The following is a 10,634-nucleotide window of genomic DNA, read 5'->3' on the forward strand; positions in this document are numbered from 1 at the left end:
GACAAAAGAGTTTTATATAAATGTTTATTACAGAAAAGTAAAAATATTCCATGTTTTAGAGACAGACATATAAAACAGACTAAAAAATCCAGAAATAGGAGGCCAGCACCAGCATGAAATCTTTATACTTGAGAAAAGCTGAATTGCATATCTGTGGGAGAAAAAGTGGATATTCGATATATGTGCGAGGTAAATTTATTATTCATATGAAAAATAGTATTAGATTATTATTTCACAAAAAAATGAATTGATCAATATAATCTAAACAAAAAGTTTGTAAATTTAAAAATCAATTTTTAAACGAACCTTTCGATGTTTAGTTTTATTTGTAATCTTGGCTAGGCTGTGTTATCCAGTGAATTAATCAAACATGAATCTAATTGTTGCTGTGAAGGTATTTTGTAAATGCGGCTAACTAACATCTACAACCAGTTAACTTGGTTAAAGTAAAGATCCTGTATATCTCTCTGGTTTTGTTTTTCTCTAGAGAACTGTAACTAATCCAATGCTAGATAATGTAATTTTATGACCTTATAAGGATGCATTTCGTATATACACTATAGAAAAGTATAAATCAGAAAGGATTTGGTAGACATTTTTTTCTGACATTAAAATTATTTTTCTGTATGTCAGAAGCTACGAAAATGATAAGGAAAAAAATATTCAAAAAGAAGATACTGGCATCAAATTTAATTAATTAAATATATAATTTATGTATTGTCTTTTTGTATAATCTTTTAAGATAAAACTAAATATTTTTAAAAGTACAGAAAAAAGAAAACCTGAATGCCAGAAAGAAAATGCCTACGAAATTCTAAAAATGTATAATTAATTAAGTCAATGATTTAGCTTTCTTAAAGGTTGCCATTAAAAAAATAGTTTCTGGGTTACATTATATACGTTCTAAACATTAACTTATTGTTTGTGTGGACACGTTACCCAAAGCAGCAGCTAACCATTTGGAATTGAGTCCAGTATTTTGAAAGTGTGCAGAAACATACCAATTTGTCATGCTTTACATTAGGTAACTAATATGCTATGACACTTGATGAATAGTTGATAATGGATCAAAATTGATTTGTCAGCATTATTCAAGAAATAGTCTTTGGAGTTTTGTTACATTTGTCTCAGAATGACTTTTTGTGGTCCTAAAAAGGGCAAGGAAAGCGTAGGCAGATAATTAATACTGAGAGCGAACATCTGATTAGGAGGCTCTGATATATTAACTTATTTGCTTCTCCTAAAGATAATAGAGATAAAGATGTAGGTAGATGGAGATGGAGACAGAGATAAGATAAACAGAAATGGAGATAAATACTATATCTTTCTTCCGTTGAAGGATGCTGAGGCCCAGTGGCCTTAAGCATTGTCCCCATCATCAAGCATCTCCCACTTGTCTGGAGTTTTTCAATCCACTATGAAATATAGCCCCATACTGAACTGTGGTCATAAAGATCGCTATTTTTTACATTGAGATATAATTGCCATATAACTATATTGGTTTCAGGTGTACGATTAATGATTCAATACTCGTATACATTGAGAAATGACCACTGTAGTTAAGCCTAGCTAACTAGCATCCATCACCAGACACAGTTTTCTTTGTGTTTCTTAAGATCTACTCTCTTAGCAAAACTCAAATATACAGCACACTATTATCAGCTATAGTCACCATGCCACACGTGGCGTCCTCATAACTTATTTATTTTGTAACTAAAAGTTTGTAGCTTTTGACCAATTCACCTTATAATCGGAACCTACCAATTTGTTCTCTGTATCTATGAGTTTTGTTTTGTTTTTAGAGATCATATGGTATTTGTCTTTCTCTGTCCGAGTTGATTCATGTAGCATAATACCCTCTAGGTCTATCCATGTTTTACAAATGGCAAGCTTTCCTTCTTTTTTATGGCTGCATAATGTAAAGTTTGCTATTGGACATTCATTACATTTGCATTTATTTGTGTTACATTCATGTGAATTGTGCCCAAGACAAATATATGTGCCACATGCAAAGAGCATGTTTTCTTGATGCTAAGTCTCAAAAACTTGCCACTGCCGCCCCTTTCCTATTTATTTATTTGTTTGTTTATTTGTTTGTTTGTAATTATTTCTGGGGAGGGAGGGTCCTAGGACAAAACCGTGTCTTAGAACAGCTCAGCTCTCCAAGCCCTGCCTCGGCTTCTTTCTTCACGCTCATCCGAGGCAACTCCGTAAAGATAAAGTTGCGTTCCAGAAACCGTCCGGCCGGCATCCGCTGCTATTTCAGAGAGTTCCCCTCGGGCTCCAGTTAAGGTGGACATTTCTCTAGCCAAAGCTTCGGAACGGGGTGGCGAGAGCAGTTACATGGAAGTATCATGAAACGGGAGGGAGCGGGATGGAGAAGGCGGAGAGGCAGGTGGATGAACGCGGGAGGAGAAAGAGGGGAGGTAAGTGCTTCGCTGTCATTTTAGAGCATCCTATCTGCTCTCGCTCGGCTTGTTTTCCTGAATTTAGAGTGGGCTTTTGGTTTAATATGATCCTTCGGTGGTCATTATTATAGGAATTTTTAGGGTAATTACATTTTGGAGAGCACGACTTTACCTGTGATTTACTGATTTCCAGCTAATTATAAGGTTTTGGGAAAGGGAGCATGATTGGCAGGCTCTGAGTCCCCACAGTGTGCAAATGTGATCACTTTTCCCAATACCTTTGGAGTGAACTGTGTTCCCATTTCCCCCATTCACTGGTATTGTCAATTCAAAAGCAAGATATAACTATGACAAATGATAGCACGTATGGGAAACGTAATGACCAAACCCAAGATTTAAAATTAAGACAATAACGTTGAAAACACACACACACGCACGCACGCACATCTAAGCATTAAACTTGCATTTCGATATTTGTAATTGCCTTATCAAGACTTTGAATTCTTTGAGATAATAATATCATTCTTTCATGAGTAGACTATATTATTTTAGAGAGAATCATCTCCTGTTGTTCCCGGTTTTAAATATTTAAATATTTTTTCTAATAAAAGTAGCAGTTCCTAGGCAGCTGAAAGATGCATAAATGTAGCCTTAGAAATCACTTATGGCAATTTGAAATAATTTCCTAGTGTGAATACTGCGAGAATAATGTGGTTGTTTCTCTTTAAGTAAAATCGAGTGTGAGCGGTACATGTGGTCTATTCAAATGAAAGTTTAATTCAGGAGACCTGCCTTTGCATTAGCCGGCAGCTTTCCAAGCCTGAACAGGGACACTGAAAAAGGCGAAAACCGAAGACTTGGCTCCAACCTCATATTTTAATAATATCACATGAAAAATCATCCATTTTCAAATATCCAAATCCCAGATGGCCTATTCAGTTCTCTGAAAAGGCTGCCTTATAAGTCTTTTTATCTTTAATTGGAGAACACGGTCTCTTTTTGATGTGATAAGCATATATGAACACCCTCCAATTCACAAATAGGTTGTATTTCGAAGATTGTTTTAATAAATTGAATGTTTGGAGCTTGTAGCCATTTCCCCTGGAGACAAGTTGTAACATGATGTTTGATTCCTATATCAACCATAAAAAATGAATTTTATCCATTGTGTGACTGAATCATTATAAAGAGGAGAATGTGATATTGTACGTAAGATAAATTTTGTCATGATATAAACAATTCTCTTACTTTGTTCTGACAATATTTTTATTGTAATTTCATGTACACTCACACCAAACTCTGAAAATATAAACATAAAACGGCATACACAGCGTCTTGAAGAGCAGATATTCTGATTGATCAGTTATTATCATTCGAGGATTGCAATGTATTTATGTGGACAGTTTTCTCATGGCCTAGCTTTCCGTAGTTAGCCGACAGCAGTGAAGTCTGTCTTTAAAGAGTCACACTAACTCTGCAAGAGCTTGAAATAATCGGCGTCATCAATCTTACCTCAATTATATTGGGTTGCTCCAGATGCTCTTCCCAGCTCACTTCTTCTGGCTGAATTCCCTCTACCTGGTGATCTCATTGATGTAAATTTCTTGTATATTAATTACTTACTACAAGAAACCCTAAGAATGTGCGACGATGGAAAGATGAGACTGGATTACAAGTGTTCGACCACGCGCAGTTGTCATCTTTGCCCCTAATGTCTCTGCCAGCCGGAGGAAAGGGAGGGGTTAGAACTCGTTGTTCACAGCAGGCGAGGGGCTGAGCCTTGCCAGGCAGAGGCGAAGAAGCCCCTGGCAGCCCCTCCCACTGCGGCTGGACCTGGGGCTGGGGCAGGGATGGGGAGAATCTTTAAATGGAAGAAGAATGTGTGGAGTTATACGATTGTCACATTGGACTTGATCTCAGAGCGACCAAAATGTTATTAATCGCTTGGGGATGCCCGAAAAGGCTGGGGAATCTGCCAGAAAATGCAATCGGAGGGAAGAGGGCCCATAGACGAAGCCTTAAGACAACTTGTAGGAAAAGACAAAAGAATTCTCTGCAGTCGTGCACTTCCCAACACACTTAACCAGTGCAGCTTCGCTCGGAGTTCTTACCTCTGAAACTCAAGGAGAGAGAAAGGAAGACCCTCTGGGCTTCCCCCTGGGTCATCGTCCTCGAGGGTCTCTCAGATGCAGTCAGGGTGTCTGTCCATGGACTTTATTTCCTGCACTGGCCTTGACTTGCTTTACTGGTTGGCATCTCTCTTGGTTCTTCGGCAAAGTGTTTATGTCTTACCGAAGAATTCATCATCTCCTCCCTAAGCCATCGTAAAAAGCACTCACATGCAGATTCTGCCCTTCCATCCAATCAATCTTCCCCGGTAAGGTCAAAATCGTCTTCACGAGAGTTAGGAAGCATAACTGAACATTCTCCAATGAGTAATTATCAAAAATAAAAAATTAAAAAAAAAAAAAGGTAAAAGTTCTTCTATTTTGAATACTAGAAAATTAAACCATTTTCTCATCATATGAGCATTATGTAATATGATCGATATTCATATTGCCATAATGGGTTTTTCTATTATATATGCATTTAACGTGGATACTTAAAACTCTTGAAATTAATCGATTTTAGTGTCTCCATAGTAAAATATTTGTGGGACCTGATTTCCAAGGGCAGCTTCACATATTTAAATATAGAATTTCTATAAAAGTTGTAAGAAAATAAACAAACAAAATTCTTCCTCTGAAAGCTTGTAAGCTAGAAGAACAATCTGGCTGCTGGTGAAAATGTTGCATACCACCTGGGGAACTAGCTCCTGAATTTCACTGTAAACAGGAAGTCAAAAAATTGAAGAAGTTATGAAAAATGTATATTTCTTGGCCAGACCTGCAGGGATCCTGACATAGCAGGATCCGCGTTTCTGACAAGCACCCTGGTCGTTCCTGGGCAAGAAGAAGTATCATCCATCTTATGCCTTTCGTATTATTTTCCTGACACCCTTGCTGCTTTCCCTCACTGCTTTAATTGTGGCTCAAAATTACAGGATGCACCTGTATTGTATTTTCATCAGTCGTTACCCATTCCCCTGCAATGGGTGTCTTATATCCCTAGCACAGAGAACAACGATTTGCACGTCGTAGACAGACGATAGGTATTTGTCGTCTATGTGAACGACAGAAAATGACAAACCAACCAAAGCCAATCGCTGCATGATTGTTTTCTAGTTTATTCAAATTGTTTCAAAATTTTAATGTAAATATAGACTATTTGTCTATTTTAGGCTCTCAATGCCAGTCAATTAAGTTATCAAACTGCCCGTGAGTAGTAGAGAAAGAAACGTTAGCATGTAGAAGCAGTTACGTAAGCAGCCTTTAGAAATGATCAAACTCTTTAACCACGAGGAATCAGACGCCCAGAAACATACAGGCCTCTCCTGGACTCAAGAGCAGTGAGTCCAAGGTCCACATCTCTGCTTCACAGCTCGATGCTGCTCTGAAGGTAGCTTCAGCTTGAATAAATGAATCTACATGAAACATCCAGAGTTCTGCCCCAGTTTAAATTCCAATACTATTGAATTCTACAGGCAGAATCCCAGCCTCCTCTTACTGTACTTCATACATTCCCTTTCCTGTTTTGGTGGCCCTCTTCCAGGCCTGGACCCAGTGGATCTTAAACGTTTCCCTCCACATAATTTATCAGCAATAAGCTTTCCTTTTAACAGACACGTATGGACCAGCTCTTATGTTCAAGGGTCAAAAAAATGATGCTAATTGTTTTATTCATTGTAAATTGCCGTAATTTAATGAAAGAAATTATATTTGCCACATTCATTTCTGATCATCTTCTCTGTTTAAGGACTTTATAAGCATCGCTGCATTCATTCCTCAGTACAGGTCTGTAGTAAATATATAACCCCATACAAGACATAGATGGGGTCAGCGACATTCGGACAGGGCTCACTTGCAATAATAATCTGCAAACTGGCATTTGTATTTTTGTCAATTATCGAACTTGTAGATCGTCCTTCTTAAAGTGACGTTAGGCAAATGAGAGCATATTTTGCACGAAGGCAAGTGTTCGGCTTCAAGTAGCAGAGTCAGAACTATTAATTTTTGTTGTTTACTGGGAAATTTATGTCTGGAACTCTCCCGGGTTCAACTTGCAAATCATTCCCTGGCGTTTCCTGGGTCACGGACTATGCATCCAGGTTTCACTGACGCTTGGGGAGCATCAGAAGGCAGTGCTTACCTTCCATCCTCACCTTAAGTTTCCTTAGAGTCTATTTTCCCTCCCTCTTCTCTGACTTTAGTTTCCTGGTGCCCTTTCTCAATCACAGGTTTTGCAAAAACAGTTTCATACATCGGTCTGGTTCCAGGATGTCACATATAAAGGAAACGCTTGGCCCAAATGCACTCTAATTATGTAGCCATCAGCAACTCTTAATAGAATACTATCTCCTCTCCAACATTATGGCACTTCAAAAATTGTGGGAAACTCTATTCTGCTTTCATAAAACTAGTTAGTGGATTATCTTCCTTCTCATCTAAGAAGATGGCTTTTCTGATGTGATTCCTTTCCCGAGGGCTTTTCGCGACATAGAGTCAACTTATTTCAACACCGCCTTGCCCAGACCTCCCAAAAAACCTCTTACCTGAACTTAATTAATTGGTTTTTCTTCCCCTCTTGGCCCACTAAATCTGTTCTCCTTTTCTTCTCATCCCTGATTAATGAGGACAAGTGATACGCATGCATTCTCACAGTGGCAATAAAACTCCTAAGTATTTATAAATAGCTCATGATTCATTACAGCTCGGTGTTGTGCAAACTTCGCTCAGATGCTCCTGAGTTTCCACGGCACCGGGCTGGACCAGCTGAGCATCGCGAGATGAAGACAGAGCATCAGCGCCCTGCTCTGTCTGCGGATTATATATTTGATATATAAATTGCAGTCACTGCCCAAAGCACTTTCTAAAAGCGAGGCTCTCTCAGGCTTTCTGGATTGAATCCAACACTCCCATAGATGGCAATGTTTTTCTGTATCCGGCTCTTTCTATCCCAGAAAAGGTAATACGCTTGCTTTTTCCCAAAGCCAAGGGCGAGAACCCCTACATTTGTTACTTGATGTCTCTCTGAACACAGAGACCAGAGGTCCAGAGGCCACCTGCGTTGTGGTCCTCTCTTTCACTATGTGTCTACCTGGGCGTGGGTCTCTATCGCCTCTGACCTGGGGAGAAATCGCTCCCGCTCAATGTAGCAACTTAACTTCTATTAGCACAGTGTCTACAGCCTCTGCACAGAAGTGTCCTCCAAACCGTCCGACTTACGGAGACATCAGAGTGTGTGTGTGTGCACGCCTGCGCGTGCACGCGCGTGTGTGTATACGTGCGTGTGTGTTGGGCTGAGTGTCCTGGGAGGTGTGACTACCCATAAAGGGAAGCGAATAGAAGCAAATCCTCTACAATCAAATTCCATATGGAGAAAATAACAGAGCATCTCCGTGGTTGATAAGTTAGAAGTAGAAAGGGGTGGAGTTTTACATCGTATGTGTCTAAATGCGGATAACGCGACGTTGTGAATTGTCTCTGACAACAGGCTTAACTCGATTTTGCTTCACATGCAGCACCTCCAGCCTCTGCTTGGAATATAGGAAGCTGGAAAAACACTGTTCCCGCCCTTCCGCAAACACGACACAAAATCCTGGAGAACCTACAAAAATCACAGCTTCCTTCTACCTGTGGGAGAGCCGAGGGCAGGACACCCGACTGGGGAAGGACCACACGTCTCCACGGAGGTGAGTGGTGCCCCCTTGCTTACCTGGAGCAGACCCAGATGCTGTGTGTGCTGGGGACGTAATCCTGCTAAAACTTATAGTGAATCACTTCAAGCCCAGTGCGGGCCAGGGCGAGAGTGAAGGATTCTAGACGCCGTGATCACAGGGCAGGTGGTACCTGCTCACAGCCTTTTCCCCACAGACCCCGTCCCAGTTCATCGTGAGAAAGTCTGGAATGGAGGCTGAGCGAGGAATGGAAGAAAATCTTTGTGAGAGAAGCACGAGATGGACCGGTGGCGACCAGGGAATAGCAAAGTCTCACCCCGTTCTCTCCTTGACAGCGAAGGTGTGTGATCCTGTTCTGTCCTTGCGACCGAATTCCACGGCTAAGCATCCTAGCGTGCGTAGTACAAGGGTCACTGTATAACCTACATATTCAAGATATGGTCAACTGCAGGCAATACAAAATTTTTAACGAATACAAGTCTTTTGTTTTGGAATAAAAAATAACATCTATCTGATAACCTGGAAAGACATTTTCGACAGAAATGGCATTTGCTGTCAGACTTCAAGGCAAGGGAGAATCGTGAGAGGCAGCTAGAAGGATGGAATCATTTATCCAGGCCAAAGAGCGCGGAACCCATTAACCAAGGTGTCAGGAGGCCACGTTGGCCAGGGCGGACAGTAGACAGTGTGCTTTCCGGGGGTGGCGTGACGCCGGTGTGGTTCAGATGCCCCTGAGTTTAGGTCCCGAATCAGTTCGAGGAACGCATATAAGGGCATGGTATCTGGAGCACGTGTGTTTATTAAATAACGAGAAAGTTTTGGTGTTAATTCTTTGGTGGTCAAGAGAGACTGGTGACAACCAGATGTTTATGAAACACATACTGCTAAGTCTACAAAGGTCAGTCGAAGCTTGAACTAGTCCAGTGCCCTAGACGTGAAAAAGAGGCCACCTACGGAAGAGGGCTCTATCCAGGCATTCGTACCTCAAACTGACAGCCTGCAAAATGAGCCGTGCCCCTTCCAGAAGAACGTTAATATCGTTGAAAAATAGCTATTTATTTTTTGAACGTATGTTCTTTCTTCAAAGCCACAGGTACGGAGATAGAGGCGGTCTAAATCTCAAGATCTAAAGAGATCTTGAGCTGCATGTCCAGACGAAGCTATACTCAATCAAACATTTTGAGTACAGCATATGATCAATGAGAACATTCTATTCTCTCCATCTGTTGTAGATCAAATTAGGCTACATGCTTTTTCAAAGGCCTTATTATTATATTATTGTTGATATTATTAACACACACACACACACACACACACACACAAACATCACACACACACACACAATACCCCAGAATCTGAAATTGAAAACAATAGTACTAAATGTGCCTAACACATGCTTGAATAATGTCGCATACACAGGTACAGCAAAGGGAAGAGAAAATTAAGAATCCATACCAAAAGAAGAGAGGAGGTGAACAGAATTAAGCAGTCTGATGTGTGTAAATTGAGTGTCTATTCAAGTCTCTAGGGAGAGAGCCTGCTCTGAAGAGGTGGCCAGGGAGAATGCTGAAGGTGACAGTGCCTCGGGGTCCCTCACAGGGGTCCAGCCGATGGAGCCAGGAATACAGGAAGATCCGTGCAAGGCCACGAGGTAAACGGTAAGGGAGAGAAGTCACTGGCTAGATTGTTCCATGTCCCAGACCATGGCCAGCAACTTCCTTGTCTCAAGCTGATCATTTACAACATTGGAGAAAATGATCATGAATAATGGCTTGGAGAATTTTTTTTTTTTTTTTTAGACAAGGCAACCCTTGGTTGACCTCACAGATTGCAAGGACCTTGTCAGCTTACAATCCTTTATTTTTTATTTTTATGCCTACAGCACCTGGTCTTCCTACGTGGTCTCCCATCCAAGTACTAACCAGGCCCGACCCTGCTTAACTTCCGAGATCAGACGGGATCGGGCTTGTTCATGGTGGCGTGGCCATAGACACTTGGTGACATTTTGAAAAGAGATTAATGTAAGGAAATGGCAGTAAGGACATGATGCTCTCTTACTTCTATGACAGTCTTCCAAATTACCTCACACCCCAAAATATTGACTCCTGCCTCTGCGAATCACATTTTACCCGCTGGATGCTGACATCACCCACGATTTCTTAATCCAAATTTCAAATATTCTAAGTATCTTTCAAGTAGTAGGAGATGCTCATGCTTTAATAGCCAAATAATGACTAAGTTAGTAATTTCTGTGCATCTTTGAATTGTACTCGGATCAGATTATTTGGTCATGAATTCGAGAGGAAATTAATAAATTGGTTTAATGGCCAAATCACTCTCTACTCTTCAATTAATCAATTTTTTAACTTTTGAAATGCCTCACATGTTCCAAGTACTGAGAATAGATTTGGTGGATAAAATAGTTGTGCCTCCTGCTAGCATCAGAATTT

General features: G+C 40.5%; 1 non-coding gene across 1 annotated transcript; it reads right to left on the bottom strand.

Moving 5' to 3' along the window:
- Positions 1-10,057: 10,057 nt before the first annotated feature.
- LOC120602502 (5S ribosomal RNA) lies at positions 10,058-10,176 on the bottom strand. Its single transcript, XR_005652789.1, has one exon. It is a non-coding gene; the product is annotated as a 5S ribosomal RNA (ribosomal RNA).
- Between the last annotated feature and the right edge of the window lie 458 nt (positions 10,177-10,634).

Source organism: Pteropus medius, unplaced genomic scaffold (assembly GCF_902729225.1).
Source record: "Pteropus medius unplaced genomic scaffold, Ma_sr-lr_union100, whole genome shotgun sequence".
NCBI lineage: Eukaryota > Metazoa > Chordata > Mammalia > Chiroptera > Pteropodidae > Pteropus > Pteropus medius.